This window comes from Heptranchias perlo, chromosome 34, assembly GCF_035084215.1.
Source record: "Heptranchias perlo isolate sHepPer1 chromosome 34, sHepPer1.hap1, whole genome shotgun sequence".
Classification (NCBI taxonomy): Eukaryota; Metazoa; Chordata; class Chondrichthyes; order Hexanchiformes; family Hexanchidae; genus Heptranchias; species Heptranchias perlo.
The window spans coordinates 24394167-24409367 of NC_090358.1; the positions used below are offsets into that span (position 1 = coordinate 24394167).

The window sequence follows — 15201 nt, forward strand, 5'->3', positions numbered from 1 at the left end:
TTGCAAGGCAAAACATTTTTGAGCTGAAGGATGAGGGAAAAAGTCTAACTAATGGGACAAGCTCCAGCAAACTCTAATTCACCCCCCTTCTCAGTCGCTCCTCCCTGTTTCTTTCTCAGTCCTTAAATTTCATTGGTTAAGGAGATATGCTGTTGGTCCCGCCGTTCACTGAGGTCCCAGATGCCCCATTGCCCTCGTCATGTCATTATCAGCTCGCGCTTCCAGCGAGATATGGTGCAAAAGTAATTTGAGCTGAAGGGTGCAGAAAAAAACGTCTAACTAACAGTTCATGCCACTCCAGTAAGATCCGGCCTATTAACATATCATTTGGGAGTCGAGCTTTGCGCATGTGTCAGCCCTCGGTGGTGGCCGGAGTCTGATTCCTAGCCAGGAAATACATAAGGGGTCTCAACAGCTGAGAAGTGCACTCTTCACCTTCCAGCTTCAGTCTGCTCAGATAATATAATTGCACACTTCAAAATTAAAAGAAAGAGAGAAGAAAGAACTTGCATTTATAAAGCTAACTTTCACGACCTCAGGGCGTCCCGAAGTGCTTTACAGCCAGTGAAGTACTTTTGAAATGTAATCACTGTTGTAATGTAGGAAACGCGGCAGCCAATCTGCACACAGCAAGGTCCCACAAACAGGAATGTGATAATGACCAGGTCATTTGATAGTCTGGTTGAAGGATAAATATTGGCCAGGACACAGGGGAGAACTTCCCTGCTCTTCTTTGAATAGTGCCACGGGATCTTTTACGTCCACTTGAGAGGGCAGACGGGGCCTCGGTTTAACGGGACCTCCGAAAGTGTACCTTTCCCTCAGTACTGCAATAGAGTGTCAGCCTAGATCTTGTGCTCAAGTCTATGGAATGGGACCGTCTGATTCAGGCGAGAGTGCTACCACTGAGCCAAGCAGCTAAAAATGTTAAAATTTAATTGATATTTTTGTTTAATGTACATTTACTTATTTTGTTATATTTGTGCTACTTTAATAATTTGAGAGATCACGATGCAGACAAATTAATTTTTTCAATTTAACACCGCAATAAGAAGCTAAGCAATTTTTAGGAACAGAAAAGCTCCCATTAGGTCTATCAAAGCAGCCATTTCTTGATTCATCTCAACTCTCTCATTATGTCCCTCAAGCCTTTCTGTCTCCAGAAACACATCCAATTGCCTCATGAACTCATTTATGCTATTTGATTCCAATAGCCTTGCTTTCTAACTTGTTCCACAAGTCTACTAGTATCCTGGTGTGTAAAAAAAAATGTTGAGCCTGATTTACTATTTACTCCTTATTTCCTAATCCTTAATTTGTTTCGCTGGTATTTGAATCACTCATAGGCTGGCTGTAACATGGGTCAGCTGATACTGCCTTTTAATTGCACCTCAACTACAGTCTCAGAATAGTGATCCCTCAAACACGCATTACAGTTTAGTGTTTTAATAGATTGTATACTCTATCTTTATGACCTTTTTGAATGAGATCGCTAGTTGCCAAGTTCAGTGGTAGCTTTGTGTTTTGAATATATACTTTGTGAACTGGATTAAATGTCAGTTAGAACATTTTAATAATGTCAGGGAGAAAGATGCTTGATTTTCTGTAGCTCAGCAAAATGTGAATGTGGTTTTCCAGAGTTGAGAGGTTTAATGCACTCTGCAGTCCCCTAAGAACAAAGTGATGTATAGGATGGTGAGATATATTGAAAGTAGAAGATTGCACATTATACCATAGTATTGAACTGTGGTTCAGTGACACTTCCTGGAGTACCAGATTTACAATAAATTAGATCCGACATAATTATATTTGTGGCATAAACTTGCGTGTCCCTTCATTTCTATTCACTAATGTGAATGGAAGTATATGGTTCATTGTGGAATGATACGACTTGGCATAATATCCACATCTAGTTGATGCAAATCAGAAATTGCCTTGTTGTGAGAGTGTGGCGACAGTATTTAAATAATGCGCTTCCCACGTTCCACAAATGAAGACTTTTTGGATTTGATGCCAGCAGTTACACATAGCAGGATCTGTCAGATTTATGAAAGTACCCAGCTTGTACTTTAGTGGCTCATAATTTAAAAACTTAATGGCCACATCCACCTCTAATATAAGCTAGGACACAGAGCAGTGAATTTTCTTTGCAAGCATAATTTCTGGTGATGAAGATATACGCATGACCAACTGTAGGAAAGTAAGTGGAGGATATGTCCTGGTCAGTTGTGTAATAGTGTATATATTTCCACTTGTTAATGGTAAGTTTAGGAGCGAGTTGTGGAAATTAAAACCATGTTGCACAACTGGGGCTTACCCATTCTGTTTTGTACTATATATTTTTTAAGCTAATTTGTGGTAATATGATAGATTTCTGTTAATATTGCCCTCTAATCAGGTAAGCTGAATCTCTTTTTAAAAAAAAACTCCTTTACCAGAGAGAGAAGTTATAGATTCAGGGCAAGTCTAGTGGTGAGATATATTTCAGTAAGTTGGAATGGATAGCAGTGTCTGCACCTGTTTATCTGTCCTTCCACTTGAATGTCAAGTGGATTGAGATGAACAGTCGTGAAGAAAAGGGGAAGTAATTCAGTTGAAAGGGAAACTGGCAGCTCCACTTCGCGGTTTCTGAACTAAACTTTGTGAGAAAGTTGTCAGGTTTTGGTGAACAGGATTAAATTGCCATGTGCAGATAAGTATGTACGAGATAACTGATGTGTGTGTCAGATTGAGTATATATGTTGAGCTTTTTTTTAATTGAGAGGTAGCAACTTAGAATTTCTGTAGAAATTATCTTGGAGATATCTGGAATTTATGCCTTGTGTTGGGAAAAATCAGGTAGTATTGTGTGAAAGGTTTCTTCTTCCTCATAATCTTGGGGACGATACCCAGTGATAAGCACTTTGGGCAGAGGAAGTTGGGCCCATACACTTTGCAGGCATAAGCAAACAGCTGCTTTTGAGCATGCTTGTAATATCTTGGTCAAGATCTAGAGAAGAGGTGGACAGAAATAGTTCAGATGGATCCTGAATAGAGGACAGAAATAAGCCAGAATGGACCTTGAGTAGTGGACAGAAATAGTACAAAGTCTGGTTAGACCACACCTGGAGTACTGTGATCAGTTCTGGGCACCAGACCTTAGGAAGGATATATTGGCGTTGGAGGGAGTGCAGCGTAGATTTACTAGAATGATACCTGGACTCCAGGGGTTAAATTACAAGGAGGGATTACACAAACTAGGGATGTATTCCCTGAAATTTAGAAGATTAAGGAGTGATTTGATCAAAGTTTTCAAGATATTAAGGGGACCTGATAGGGTAGATAGAGAGAAACTATTTCCTCTGGTTGGGAAGTCTAGGACTAGGGGACATAGCCTAAAAATTAGAGCCAGGACTTTCAGGAGTGAAGTTAGGAAATACTTCTACACGCAAAGAAGTTTGGAACTCTCTTCCACAAACGGCAGTTGATGCTAGCTCAGTTGTTAATTTTAAATCTGAGATTGATAGATTTTTGTTAACCAAAGGTATTAAGGGATATAGGGCTAAGGTGGGTATATGGAGTTAGGTCACAGATCAGCCATGATCTCATTGAATGGTGGAACAGGCTCGAGGGGTTAAATGGCCCACTCCTGTCTCTATGTCGCTATGTTCAGATGGTCCTTGAGTAGTGGACAGAAATCAAGTTAAGTGGATTGGCTGCCAACTAGTTCCAGCTCTAGGCAATTGGAAAATTCTGTTGAACATCTGGCAGTTGCCACTTTCCAGAAACTGGTGGCAAAGGAGATGATCTCTATACACCAATAAGGGTAGCAACAAGGAGCATGGCTGTTGCCAGTGATAGCGTTACTGGACATGACAGCTGTGGTTTCTCGTGTGCCGTTCTGTCAGCAAGTCTTTCGACAATCTGGCTGAACATTGCACTTGTTGACATGACAACATCATTAATGATGAACAGCAATGTTGTTGTATATATATGTGTGGATATGCAAATAAGGCACTAACGTTAACTAATCACTCCCACATCTAACTTTATTTAACTTCTAATTTTCTTGCATCTCTGTCCCTTAATATATTTATTTTAAGTGGAGTTTTCATAGAATTATAGAAATTTACAGCACAGAAGGAGGCCATTCAGCCCATTGTGTCTCTGCCAGCCAAGAAAGCCATCCCACCTAATCCCACTTTCCAGCTCTTGGTTCATAGCCTTGTAGGTTGTGGCACTTCAAGTGCATATCCAAGTACTTTGTAAATGTGATGAGGGTTTCTGCCCTCATCACATTTACCACTTTTTCAGGTAGTGAGTTCCAGACCTCCACCACCCTCTGGGTGAAAAAAAAAAATATTTTCAACTCTCCTCTAATCCTTCTACCAATTACTTTAAATCTATGCCCCCTGATTTTTGACCTCTCTGCCAAGGGAAATAAGTCCTTCCTCTCCACTCTATCTAGTCCCGTCATAATTTTATACACCTCAGTTAAATCTCCCCTCAGCCTCCTCTGTTCCAAAGAAAATAACCCCAGCCTATCCAATCTTTCCTCATAGCTAAAATTCTCCAGACCTGGCAATATCCTTGTAAATCTCCCCTGTACCCTCTCTAGTGCAATCACATCTTTCCTGTAATGTGGTGACCAATGTGGTTTTATTTTCTTCTACTTGGAGGCTCCGCCGTACAAAGCAGAAGAATTCTTGCAGTGTTACGGTTATTTAATTGTTGATTATTCTATGGCAGGAGGGCCATTATTGTAATGCTGGGAGGACATCCTTTGTGTGATTTGCTGGGCTGGAGTAAGTTGTAGGGATGGTCATCATCTCTTCAAATTGGACTCATCAGTTATTAGAATGGTGCCCATAGAATTCCAAAGGCTCTAGAAACCTGAACCATGGATTAACCGTCTTACATAGTGCTGCTTGTCAAGAAGAAAACCATAAAGCAGTTAACTGTACTGAAAATTGTATTGCTTTTCTTGTACAAAATATCCCATATGGAAATATATATCTACTGTATAATGTATTAAAATGCATTATTCAGTAATACGCTAACACCCCCAGTACATTAAAATCAATAGGTAATGCTATAACTGCAATGCCTGTTACTCTTACTTGCCCCAGAGGTGGAGCTGTGTTGCCTGTTGCAACAGATACTGTTAAAAATACACCATTTCCTTCAAATAACTGCCAGAAACGCCATGAGATTCAACAGTAATCAATTAAAAGTCCTGCATATCGTGTGCCCTTCCTGTAAGTGTCACACTTCTTTCCTGTAACACTTTCCTTGTTGCTCTTTGTTGATAAAACATCCTCTGATTCACAATGAGCAATGCCACAGGACATCATCTATTGTGATATAAATGTATATCTATCGTATATGATCAAATGATTTGTCTTAATTTAGCTTGGAGAATTATTCTTAGTAGAGCATCATCAAGCCTTTTCTGTAAAACACAGCAAGTTAAATTTAGAATATATGTAGTTCAGATATTAAACAAGTTGGATATTGCCAGCTACATGGTAATCACAGTGCTCTAAATTTGATTCTGAAAACACAAAACTTCTCTAATGTGGGGGGAAGATTATAAACCTGGCTCTTTATAAATGAGTTTAGTTTTGTTGTGCAGAGGAAATCTTCCCTACTAATTTCACTGGCAACATTTTTTGTCATTGAGTCAATGGCAGATATTGACCCAAATTAACACATGATATGAATTTAAAATAATATTTTTGTTCATACAAGCCTTGTTACGGTTTACAACTGTGGCATTTATCTTTATGTTGATTTAGAAAACTAACCCCACAAAACGTCTCACAAAAATCAAAGTGCATTTGCTTCACTGTAAACGATTTTCACAGTTGTTGAAGGAGACAGCAATGTATAACATACTACAGAATGATACCATGAGGGGAAACGGTTGACAAATGTTCTGAGTGCCCCACTGAGAGAGACTGCAATTTCAACTTCTAATTTTTGAAGGCTAAAGCACGCTTAAGTAAATTTTGGCAGGTAAAATGTAAACTTGGTATTATTAAAATAAAAGATCACCAAAGGGACAGTTTTGCATCATTATTATTCAGCCTTGACATCAGTAATTCCGCTGTTGGGAGTGATTATACTTCACTAAATGATCTTTGCCACTCTCCCACATTTGCATTAGCTAACTGATTTTTTTTGTGTCATGCCAATTATTGGTCCAACTGGTAGTGAAATTAGAAATGAAATATTCATGGTGATTTTCTCTTGGAAGCTGCCTTATTTTATTCACATGTCCAAGTGTACAGGATTGGGACTACTTATAAGATGCATTTTTGGGATTGGGTGTAGAATCTACTTTTTGTTTAAAAAGACATTGATTTTCTGTGGTATGCTCATGGGAGGAAATATATAAAACAGGACCACTCTGTTTTATTCAAATCTTTCTATGTTATTTTGTATCCTCCTTATGTGTATAATGTTTGTTGTCCATGTTTACTTTATTTTGAAGAAGTGACTGATTGTATAGGTGGAGGGAATGCGGTGACTGTGTTTATGGCACTCGAAAAGATGCCTCACAAGAGGTTTGTTACAAAAGTGCAAGGTGTATGATATCAGAGCCTGGAAGGAAAGTTGGTTGAAGACTGGAAACTATGGATTGGAAAAGTTTTGGAAGTGGTATACCCCAGGGATCAGCATGTATAAGAGGGCGATTGATTATTTGCGCTGGACGTAAGGAACACAATATCAAAATTTGTTGACTACACAAAAGTAGAGTTTGTCCAACAGCTTGCTTCAACAGTCTTTTGGGGGAGAGAGTTCCAGATTTCCACTACCCTTTGTGTGAAGAAGTACTTCCTGACATCATTCCTGAATGGCCTAGCTCTAATTTTAAGATTATTCCGCCTTGTCCTTCACTCCTCCACCAGAGGAAATAGTTTCTATCTATCCTATCAAATCCTTTAATCATCTTAAACACCTCAATGATATCATCCCTTAATCTTCTATGCTCAAGGGAATATAAGCCTAGTCTATGAAAGAAAGCTTATGACTGTCACAGAAAACTAAATACTGCAGAAAGCCTAGAGGAGTGTAGAAAGTACAGGGATGATGTAAAAAAAGAAATAAGGAAAGCAAAGAGAGGGCATGTAAAAATATTAGCTAGTAAGATTAAAGAAAGCCCAAAGATGTTTTATCAGTACATTAAGAACAAGAGGATAGCTAAGGAAAAGGTGGGACCTGTCAGGGATGATAAGGGTAACTTGTGTGTAGAAGCAGAGGATGTGGGTAGGGTTTTAAATGAATATTTTGTCTTCGTATTCACAAAGAAAAGGGATGATCCGGACGTAGTAGTTAAAGAGGAGAGGTGTGAAATATTGGATAAGGTAAACATAACGAGAGGAAGTACTAGAGGGACTGGAATCCTTGAAAGTTGATAAGTCACCAGGGCCGGATGGATTGTTTCCTAGGCTATTGAAGGAAACCAGGGAGGAAATAGCAGATGCTCTGAAGATCATTTTCCAATCCTCACTAGATACAGGGGAGGTACCGGAGGACTGGAAGACTGCAAACGTAGTACCATTGTTTAAAAAGGGTACGAGGGAAAGGCCGAACAATTATAGGCTGGTCAGTCTTACCTCGGTGGTGGGTAAACTATTAGAATCAATACTGAGAGATAGGATAAACTGTCACTTGATAAGGCATGGTTTAATCAGGGATAGTCAGCATGGATTTGTTTAGGGAAGGTCATGCCTTACAAATTTGATTGAATTCTTTGAGGAAGTGACGAGGAGGATTGATGAGGGTAGTGTAGTGGATGTTGTCTACATGGATTTTAGTAAGGCATTTGACAAGGTTCCACATGGGAGACTGGTCAGAAAGGTAAAAGCCTGTGGGATTCAGGGAAATGTGGCGAATTGGATCCAAAATTGACTCAGTCACAGGAAACAAAGGGTAAAAGTCGATGGATGTCTTTGTGAATGGAAATCCGTTTCCAGTGGTATGCCTCAGGGCTCAGTGTTGGGTCCCTTGCTGTTTGTGGTACATATTAATGATTTGGACTTGATTGTAGGGGGCATGATTGGCAAATTTGCAGACGACACAAAAATTGCCCGTGTAGTTGATAGTGAAGAGGATAGCTGTAGACTCCAAGAAGATATCAATGAGTTGGCGGAGTGGGCGGAGAAGTGGCAAATGGAGTTCAACCCGGAGAAGTGTGAGGTAATGCACTTAGGGAGGGCAAACAGTAAAAGGGAATACGCAGTAAACGGGAATATACTGAGAGGGGTAGAGGAAGTGAGAGCCCTTGGAGTGCATGTGCATAGGTTCCTGAAGGTGGCAGTACAGGTGGATAAGGTTGTGAAGAAGGCATACGGAATGCTCTCCGTTATTAGCCGAGGTATAGAATACAAAAGCAGGGATGTAATGATGGAACTGTATAAAATGCTGGTAAGGCCGCAGCTGGAGTATTGTGCGCAGTTCTGGTCACCACATTTCAGGAAGGACGTAATTGCTCTGGAGAGAGTGCAGAGAAAATTTACAAGAATGTTGCCAGGGCTTGAAAATTGCAGCTACGAGGAGAGATTGGACAGGTTGGGGTTGTTTTCCTTGGAGCAGAGAAGGCTGAGGAATCTGATTGAGGTGTACAAAATTATGAGGGGCCCAGATAGAGTAGACAGGAAGTGCCTGTTTCCCCTAGCGAAGAGTTCAAGAACTAGAGGACATAGATTTAAGCTGATTGGCAGAAGGATTAGAGAGGACATGAGGAAAATCTTTTTTACCCAGAGGGTGGTGGGTGTATGGAATTTGCTGCCCGAATTGGTGGTAGAGGCAGGGACCCTCAACTCTTTTTAAAAAAAATACCTGGACCTGCACCTAAAGTGCTGTAAGCTGCAGGGCTATGGACCGGGTGCTGGAAGGTGGGATTAGAATGGGCACTTGGTTGTTAGGCGCAGAAACATAGAAAATAAGAGCAAGAGTAGGCCATTCTGCCCTTTGGGCCTGCTCCGCCATTCAAAATGATCATGGCTGATCGTCTAACTCAATACCCTGTTCCTGCTTTTTCCCCATATCCCTTGATCCCTTTAGCATTAAGAAATATATCTATCTCCTTCTAATGACTTGGCCTCCACTGCCTCCTGTTGTAGAGAATTCCACAGGTTTACCACCCTCTGAGTGAAGAAATTTCTCCTCATCTCGGTTCTAAATGGCATACCCCCTATCCTGAGACTGTGACCCCTGGTTCTGGACTCCCTAGCCATCGGGAACATCCTCCCTGCATCTAGTCTGTCTAGTCCTGTTAGAATTTTATATGTTTCGATGAGATCACCTCTCATTCTTCTAAACTCTAGTGAATATAGGCCTAGTCGACCCAATCTCTCCTCATGCGTCAGTCCTGCCATCCCAGGAATCAGTCTGGTAAACCTTCGTTGCACTCCCTCCATGGCAAGGACATCCTTCCTCGGATAAGGAGACCAAGACTGCACACAATACTCCAGATATGGTCTCACCAAGGCCCTGTATAACTGCAGTAAGACATCCCTGCTCCTGTACTCAAATCCTCTTGCAATGAAGGCCAGCATACCATTCGCCTTCCTAACACGATGGGCCAAATGGCCCCCTTCTGTGCTGTATCTTTTCTATGGTTCTATGCAACCTGTCCTCACAATTTAACCCTTTTAGCCCAGATATCATTTTGGTGATTCTGGGCTGCACCCCCTCCGAGGCCAATATATCTTTCCTGAGGTTCTGTGCCCAGAACTGAATGCACTACTCCAGATATGGTCTAATCAGAGCTTTATACATCTGTAGCATAACTTTCAGCCCCTTTGCGATAAAGGCTAACATTCCATTACTCTTTTAAATGATTTTTTTGTATCTGTCCACTAGTTTTTCGTGATTTCTGTACATGGACCCCATATCTCTCTGCTCCTCCACAGTTTCTATCATCTTATCATTTAGAAAATATTCAGATCTATCTTTCTTTGGTCCAAAGTGGATGATCTCACTTCCACACATTGACAGATTAGGTGAATGGGCAGCAGGTGGTAGATGCCAATTAATGTGGGCTAGTGTGAGGTAATGCATTTTGGGACGAAACTCAGAGAATAGGAGTATGTACAATGAAATGATGGTGAACGGTGGAGAAGCAGAGAGACCTAGAATTACAAATACATAATTCCTTGAAAGTGCAAGTTCAGGTAGATAAAGCATAAAAAAGACCATAGCTCTTTTGGGATTTATAAATGGGGGCATAGAGTACTAGAACAAAGAGATTGTGATAAATTTGTATGAGGTAGTGATTAGGCCATATTTAAGTGTACTATGTGCAATTTTGGTCCCCCCATTATAGAATGGAGATTAAAATCGTAGAAACAGTGTAGATTCACCAGGATGATGCTGGGAATGAAAAACTGTAGTTATGAAGATAGATTTCACATACTGGGACTATTTCCACTGGAGCACAGAAGACTAAGAGTTGATTTGACAGAGGTTTTTAACATTATTAAGGGTTTTGAAAGACTTAATAAGGAAAAATTCTCCTGTGATGCTGGAGTCAGTGACTAAGCCAAGGGGCTATTAATTTAAAATAGTCATTGAGAGTGAGGAGAGAGGTTCAGACAAATTTATACAGAGAGAATTGTTGGAGCATGGGATGCTTCACAACAGGGAGCAGTTGAAACAGAGACCATTATATCTTTTAAGGGAAGAATAGATTTTAAAAAAACAGAGGAAGATACGGGGTTAATGGGCGAATGCAGGCAGTGGGATTAATTTTGGATTGCTGTAGCAAAATAGTGGCATAGACATGATGGGTCGAATGGCCTCCTGTGCTGTAAACTTCTATGGTTCTGTGTTTGCTATTCAATTTCTGCTCATTTGAATGAAAACTTGCACCTGAAAGTGGTATAATACAAGCCTGATTTCTGTTATACTAAGCAAACCATAGATCCAAGTTATTAATTTATAGAAACAAATTATTTTGGATGACAATGAATTGAAGTCTCTAACAATGAATTTCTGTATGCAAAAGTTAGTTTGTACAAGATACATGTAACAGAGCAAATGCTGGTTTTAATGTACACCACATTCCTTTAGATGGAATTATTAGAATCTTCATGGTTCCTATTGGTGGGAAATCATTAAAAAAAAATGACAGACAGGAACCAGAATGAAATCGAGGCAACATTTATTGTTCAGAAGTCCTTAAAAGCCTTATCTGCTGGATATAAAAGGAAAACGACATTTTCTTACTTTCTGAAAGTTGTTTGGCCTATATTGGCAAATTGTGAGATGACATTTACTCTGGAAATAAGTCCTGTTTGTGCAGAATGACTTCGTGCACACACTGATTGATCCTTACTGGGACATTGTGGCAGTTGGCTACATGAGTGATTAGGGAATGAACCAATCAGAATGGCTCTTCACTTCAAAAGAATCCGAAATAGTTTTATTTTTGTTCTCATGTTAAATGGCAATTTTTATGACAGATTACTTTGTATATGACAAGCATTTAATGACTATTAACTTATGGTTTTATAATAACATTTAAATAGCTGTAATTTTATATCAGGTATAAAACTTTACTTAGATTTGTCTGAGGAATGCTGCCAGTGTCGTATACGGACCAGGGATCAAAGAGGCAATCCTTAAACAAATTTAATGCATTCTAAATTATAGGTAAAATAATTCAGCATTTTTGCTAGAAAAAAATGTTGGGTGCATAAATATTGGTTACTTGAGAGATCTTGTGAAGGGGCTGCCAACATAATTACGTGACCGTGCACACTTTGTTTCATTGCCATCTGACATCTATCTAGAAATAGTGTGTACATCTGAAAATTGGCAGTAAAACTGAGGTCTATTTTAAATCACTCAGTTTTACTTATAATCTTTGAAGTTTTGTTTCACCAATTCTTGACGTTTAGGACATTAGAGTGTATATTTCCCCATGACAGTTCTATCTTACAGTGAATTATGAGTAAATGTATCAGAGCTCTCCCCCACCCCCCTCAACCCCATGCCTGAGTGAATTTGTCCAGTGAGTAGTTGAGCTATGCAGACAAAGTTAACTGATCTCACCCAGGGCAGTGGTTGTGACTGTACAGTTGGCCTCAATGCTCGTGGATTAGGAAGGGGGAAAAATCAGCTAGGGTTCTCGTTCCTGATCGCTATCCAGCCACCTTGTTGGAAGTGTGCATGTGTAGAGATAGGTTGGGCACAGGATTTGGGTTAGCTTTGTTCCTCTCTATGGTCAAATCGCCTGCCAACACTGCTGCTGCTGCATGTGGAACCATTCCCCAGCAAGGAGTCGATGCCCTCTGCACAAAAGGGAAGCAGAGAAAATTGGAAGGAAAAATAAATCAGTAAGTGTCAACTTGCATTCATAACTCCCCTGTAAAACACTTCATTCCCCTTAAAGTCATTCTTGTTCAGTTATAAAACTGATATGGAATGAGTTGCCATTTAGGAGAACCCAGATTTCGATCGCATCACTCTTGGAACTCAAATCTCAAAAGTTGCCAACTGCTCAGTTCCAGGCTAGCATTATTCAGTGTGCTGAATGACATTGTAAGATCGAGGTTTTCATTTCATAGACTTGGTTGTTTGTTCCAACTGAAACTACTGATCACAATATTTATAGGCTTTGATCATATTCTCCATATAAAGTTATATACAAGAGCTTTCTATTTCAATGTAACTCCTTGTTGCTTTTGGCTGACCCTGTTGTAATGATAGTCCAACACCCAAATCCTATTTGGCCTTTTTGGAGGGGGCCAGGGGGAGAGACCATTCACAGATCAATTTTTTTTCCCCCATTTCTCTCCTTTTTGACCTGGTCCATAGCCAGCTGTGGCTGAGAGGTGATCTGAAAGTCTGTGGCATTACTGCTCTAAACCAGTAATCCGGAGATCCTCAAGTGCGGTCCAGGAATGGCACTCCCTCTGATACATCCCCCCTTACAGGCTCCCCGTGGTGACGTAGCTAATATCACTCTGTACCATTGCTGCTTGCTTCTCTAGTGCGCTGTGCCAATTTTATTTAAAAAAAATTCCGTTCTGGATCACAGAAACTCTCAGCAAACCTCAAGGGTCACGATGGTGGTAGTAAGTAAATACTGCCGGCTGTCACTGAAGGTCTAATCTCAAGTGATACTCAAATCAGAAAGCTATAAATAGTTAAAATAAATAGGTGGGAGAGTGTTTAAGGCTGTAATAATCTTGGAATTCAGATAACTAACCAACTTTTCCTGAACTAATTAGGTAAAGGCACCACTTCGTATGGTGGTGAATGAGACAGACCAGGATGGTTCTTGGTTTGATCCCTGGTCTGTGTTGACTTGGCTATATTCAGCCTTGGTATAGGTATTTCTGAGCCAGGAAGGGGCAAATCCTTTATAAATCACTTGTTAGGTCCTCAGCTGGAGTATTGTGTTCAATCCTGGGCATGACACTTAAGGAAGGATGTCAAGGCCATGGAGAGGGTGCAGAGGAGATTTATTAGAATGGTACCAGGCGTGAGGGGCTTCAGTTATGTGGAGAGACTGGAGAACTGGGGTTGTTGTCCTTAGAGCAGAGATGGTTAAGGGAGATTCAATAGAGGTGTTCAAAATTGTAAGGGGTTTTGATAGAGTTGATGGGGAGAATCTGTTTCCACTGGCAGGAGGGTCAGTAACCAGAGGACACAGATTTAAGATAATTGGCAAAAGAACTAGGGGGAGATGAATATTTTTTTTAAGTGGTGAGTTGTTATGATCTGAAATGCACTGCCTGAAAGGGTGGTGGAAGCAGATTCAGTAGTAACTTTCAACAGGGAATTGGATATATACTTGAAAAGGAAACATTTGCAGGGCTATGGTGAAAGAACAGGGGAATGGAACTAATTAGATAACGCCTTCAAAAAGCCGGCACAGGCACGGCACAGGCACAGGAATGGCCTCCTGCTGTGCTGTATGATTCTGTGAAGGGACAAAATCAACCAACGTTTTTACTCCTGATTGCTTTCTACTGATCCCATGCTGGGTAGTGTATATGATGTGGAGATGCCGGTGATGGACTGGGGTTGACAATTGTAAACAATTTTACAACACCAAGTTATAGTCCAACGATTTTAGTGTATAGACATTGGATATGGGCTGCTAATGGTCAAATAGTTTTCTGACACTTGCTGAGCTCATGTGTGAAGATTACCCACTTGTACAAAGTAAAGAAGGACTGCCATTGCCCATGGAATTGTATTCCAGTATGAGGCTCTGCTTTAAGGAGATGGGAGAAAATATGGGACGGGTAAAAATTCTGCTGATGGTAATCGCTTATCGCTAGTGGAGGATGGTAATTTTAATCAGTTCACCATAATTGCTGTCTGTCTCCCAATTTTGGTAGCACAAGTGGTCGTCGGGGCAACGTGATTATTTATTTAAAAAAAGCACTTTTTAAAAAACTGGACATGACTGAATGTTCAGTGAGCCTGAACTCCAGCTATGTATTTAAACAACATTCAGAGATGGTTTAAAAAGTGATGCTTTCAACCTAGCCTACGCTTAAGTGTTCTGCCCAGTTCAGCTCTATGTGTGCCTACTCTATCTGTATTTCTTGTGTGTAAAGTGCCAGAGTACGAATCCTATTAATTACTAATAGGTGGACATGAACATATCCTAATTTGACCGAATATGTAAACTTTTTATGAAGGAATTATGTTTCTTTAGGAGCATGTATTGTTTTGGCAAGCACATGAATAAAGTTTCTTGTAAAATATGAAACATCATACCTGCCATTATCACTTATAATGAAAGATAACCTATTTCTAATATTTCTGTCATGATACCAATTTTATAAACATTGCATTTGATCATAAACATAGATATTTTTGATAAAAGTGAACAGTCCAGCTTTCACTTAAACAGAAAGAAGACAGTATCACCCCTAGATAAGTATACTCCCTCTTTGAGTCAGAACGTTGTGTGTTCAAGCCCCACACTTGAACTTGAGCACATAACCTTGGCTGACACTCGAGTGTTATGTGAGGGAATGCTGCATCGTTGCAGGTACTGTCTTATAGATGAGATGCTAAACCAAGACCCCGTCTTCCTGTTCAGGTGGACACGACAGATCCCATGGCAGTATTTGGCAAAGACCGGGGAGTTCTCCTAGTGTCCTGGCCAAAATTCCTCCCTCAACCAACTTGACCAAAAACAGATAAATAATAGGTCATTTATCTCATGACTGTTTGTGGGTCCTT

General features: G+C 40.3%; 1 protein-coding gene across 1 annotated transcript in view; it reads left to right on the top strand.

The window, feature by feature from the left end:
* The window catches only part of efl1 (elongation factor like GTPase 1), a 228278-nt gene that overhangs the window by 84186 nt on the left and 128891 nt on the right, over nucleotides 1-15201 (top strand). The window lies entirely within an intron of this gene.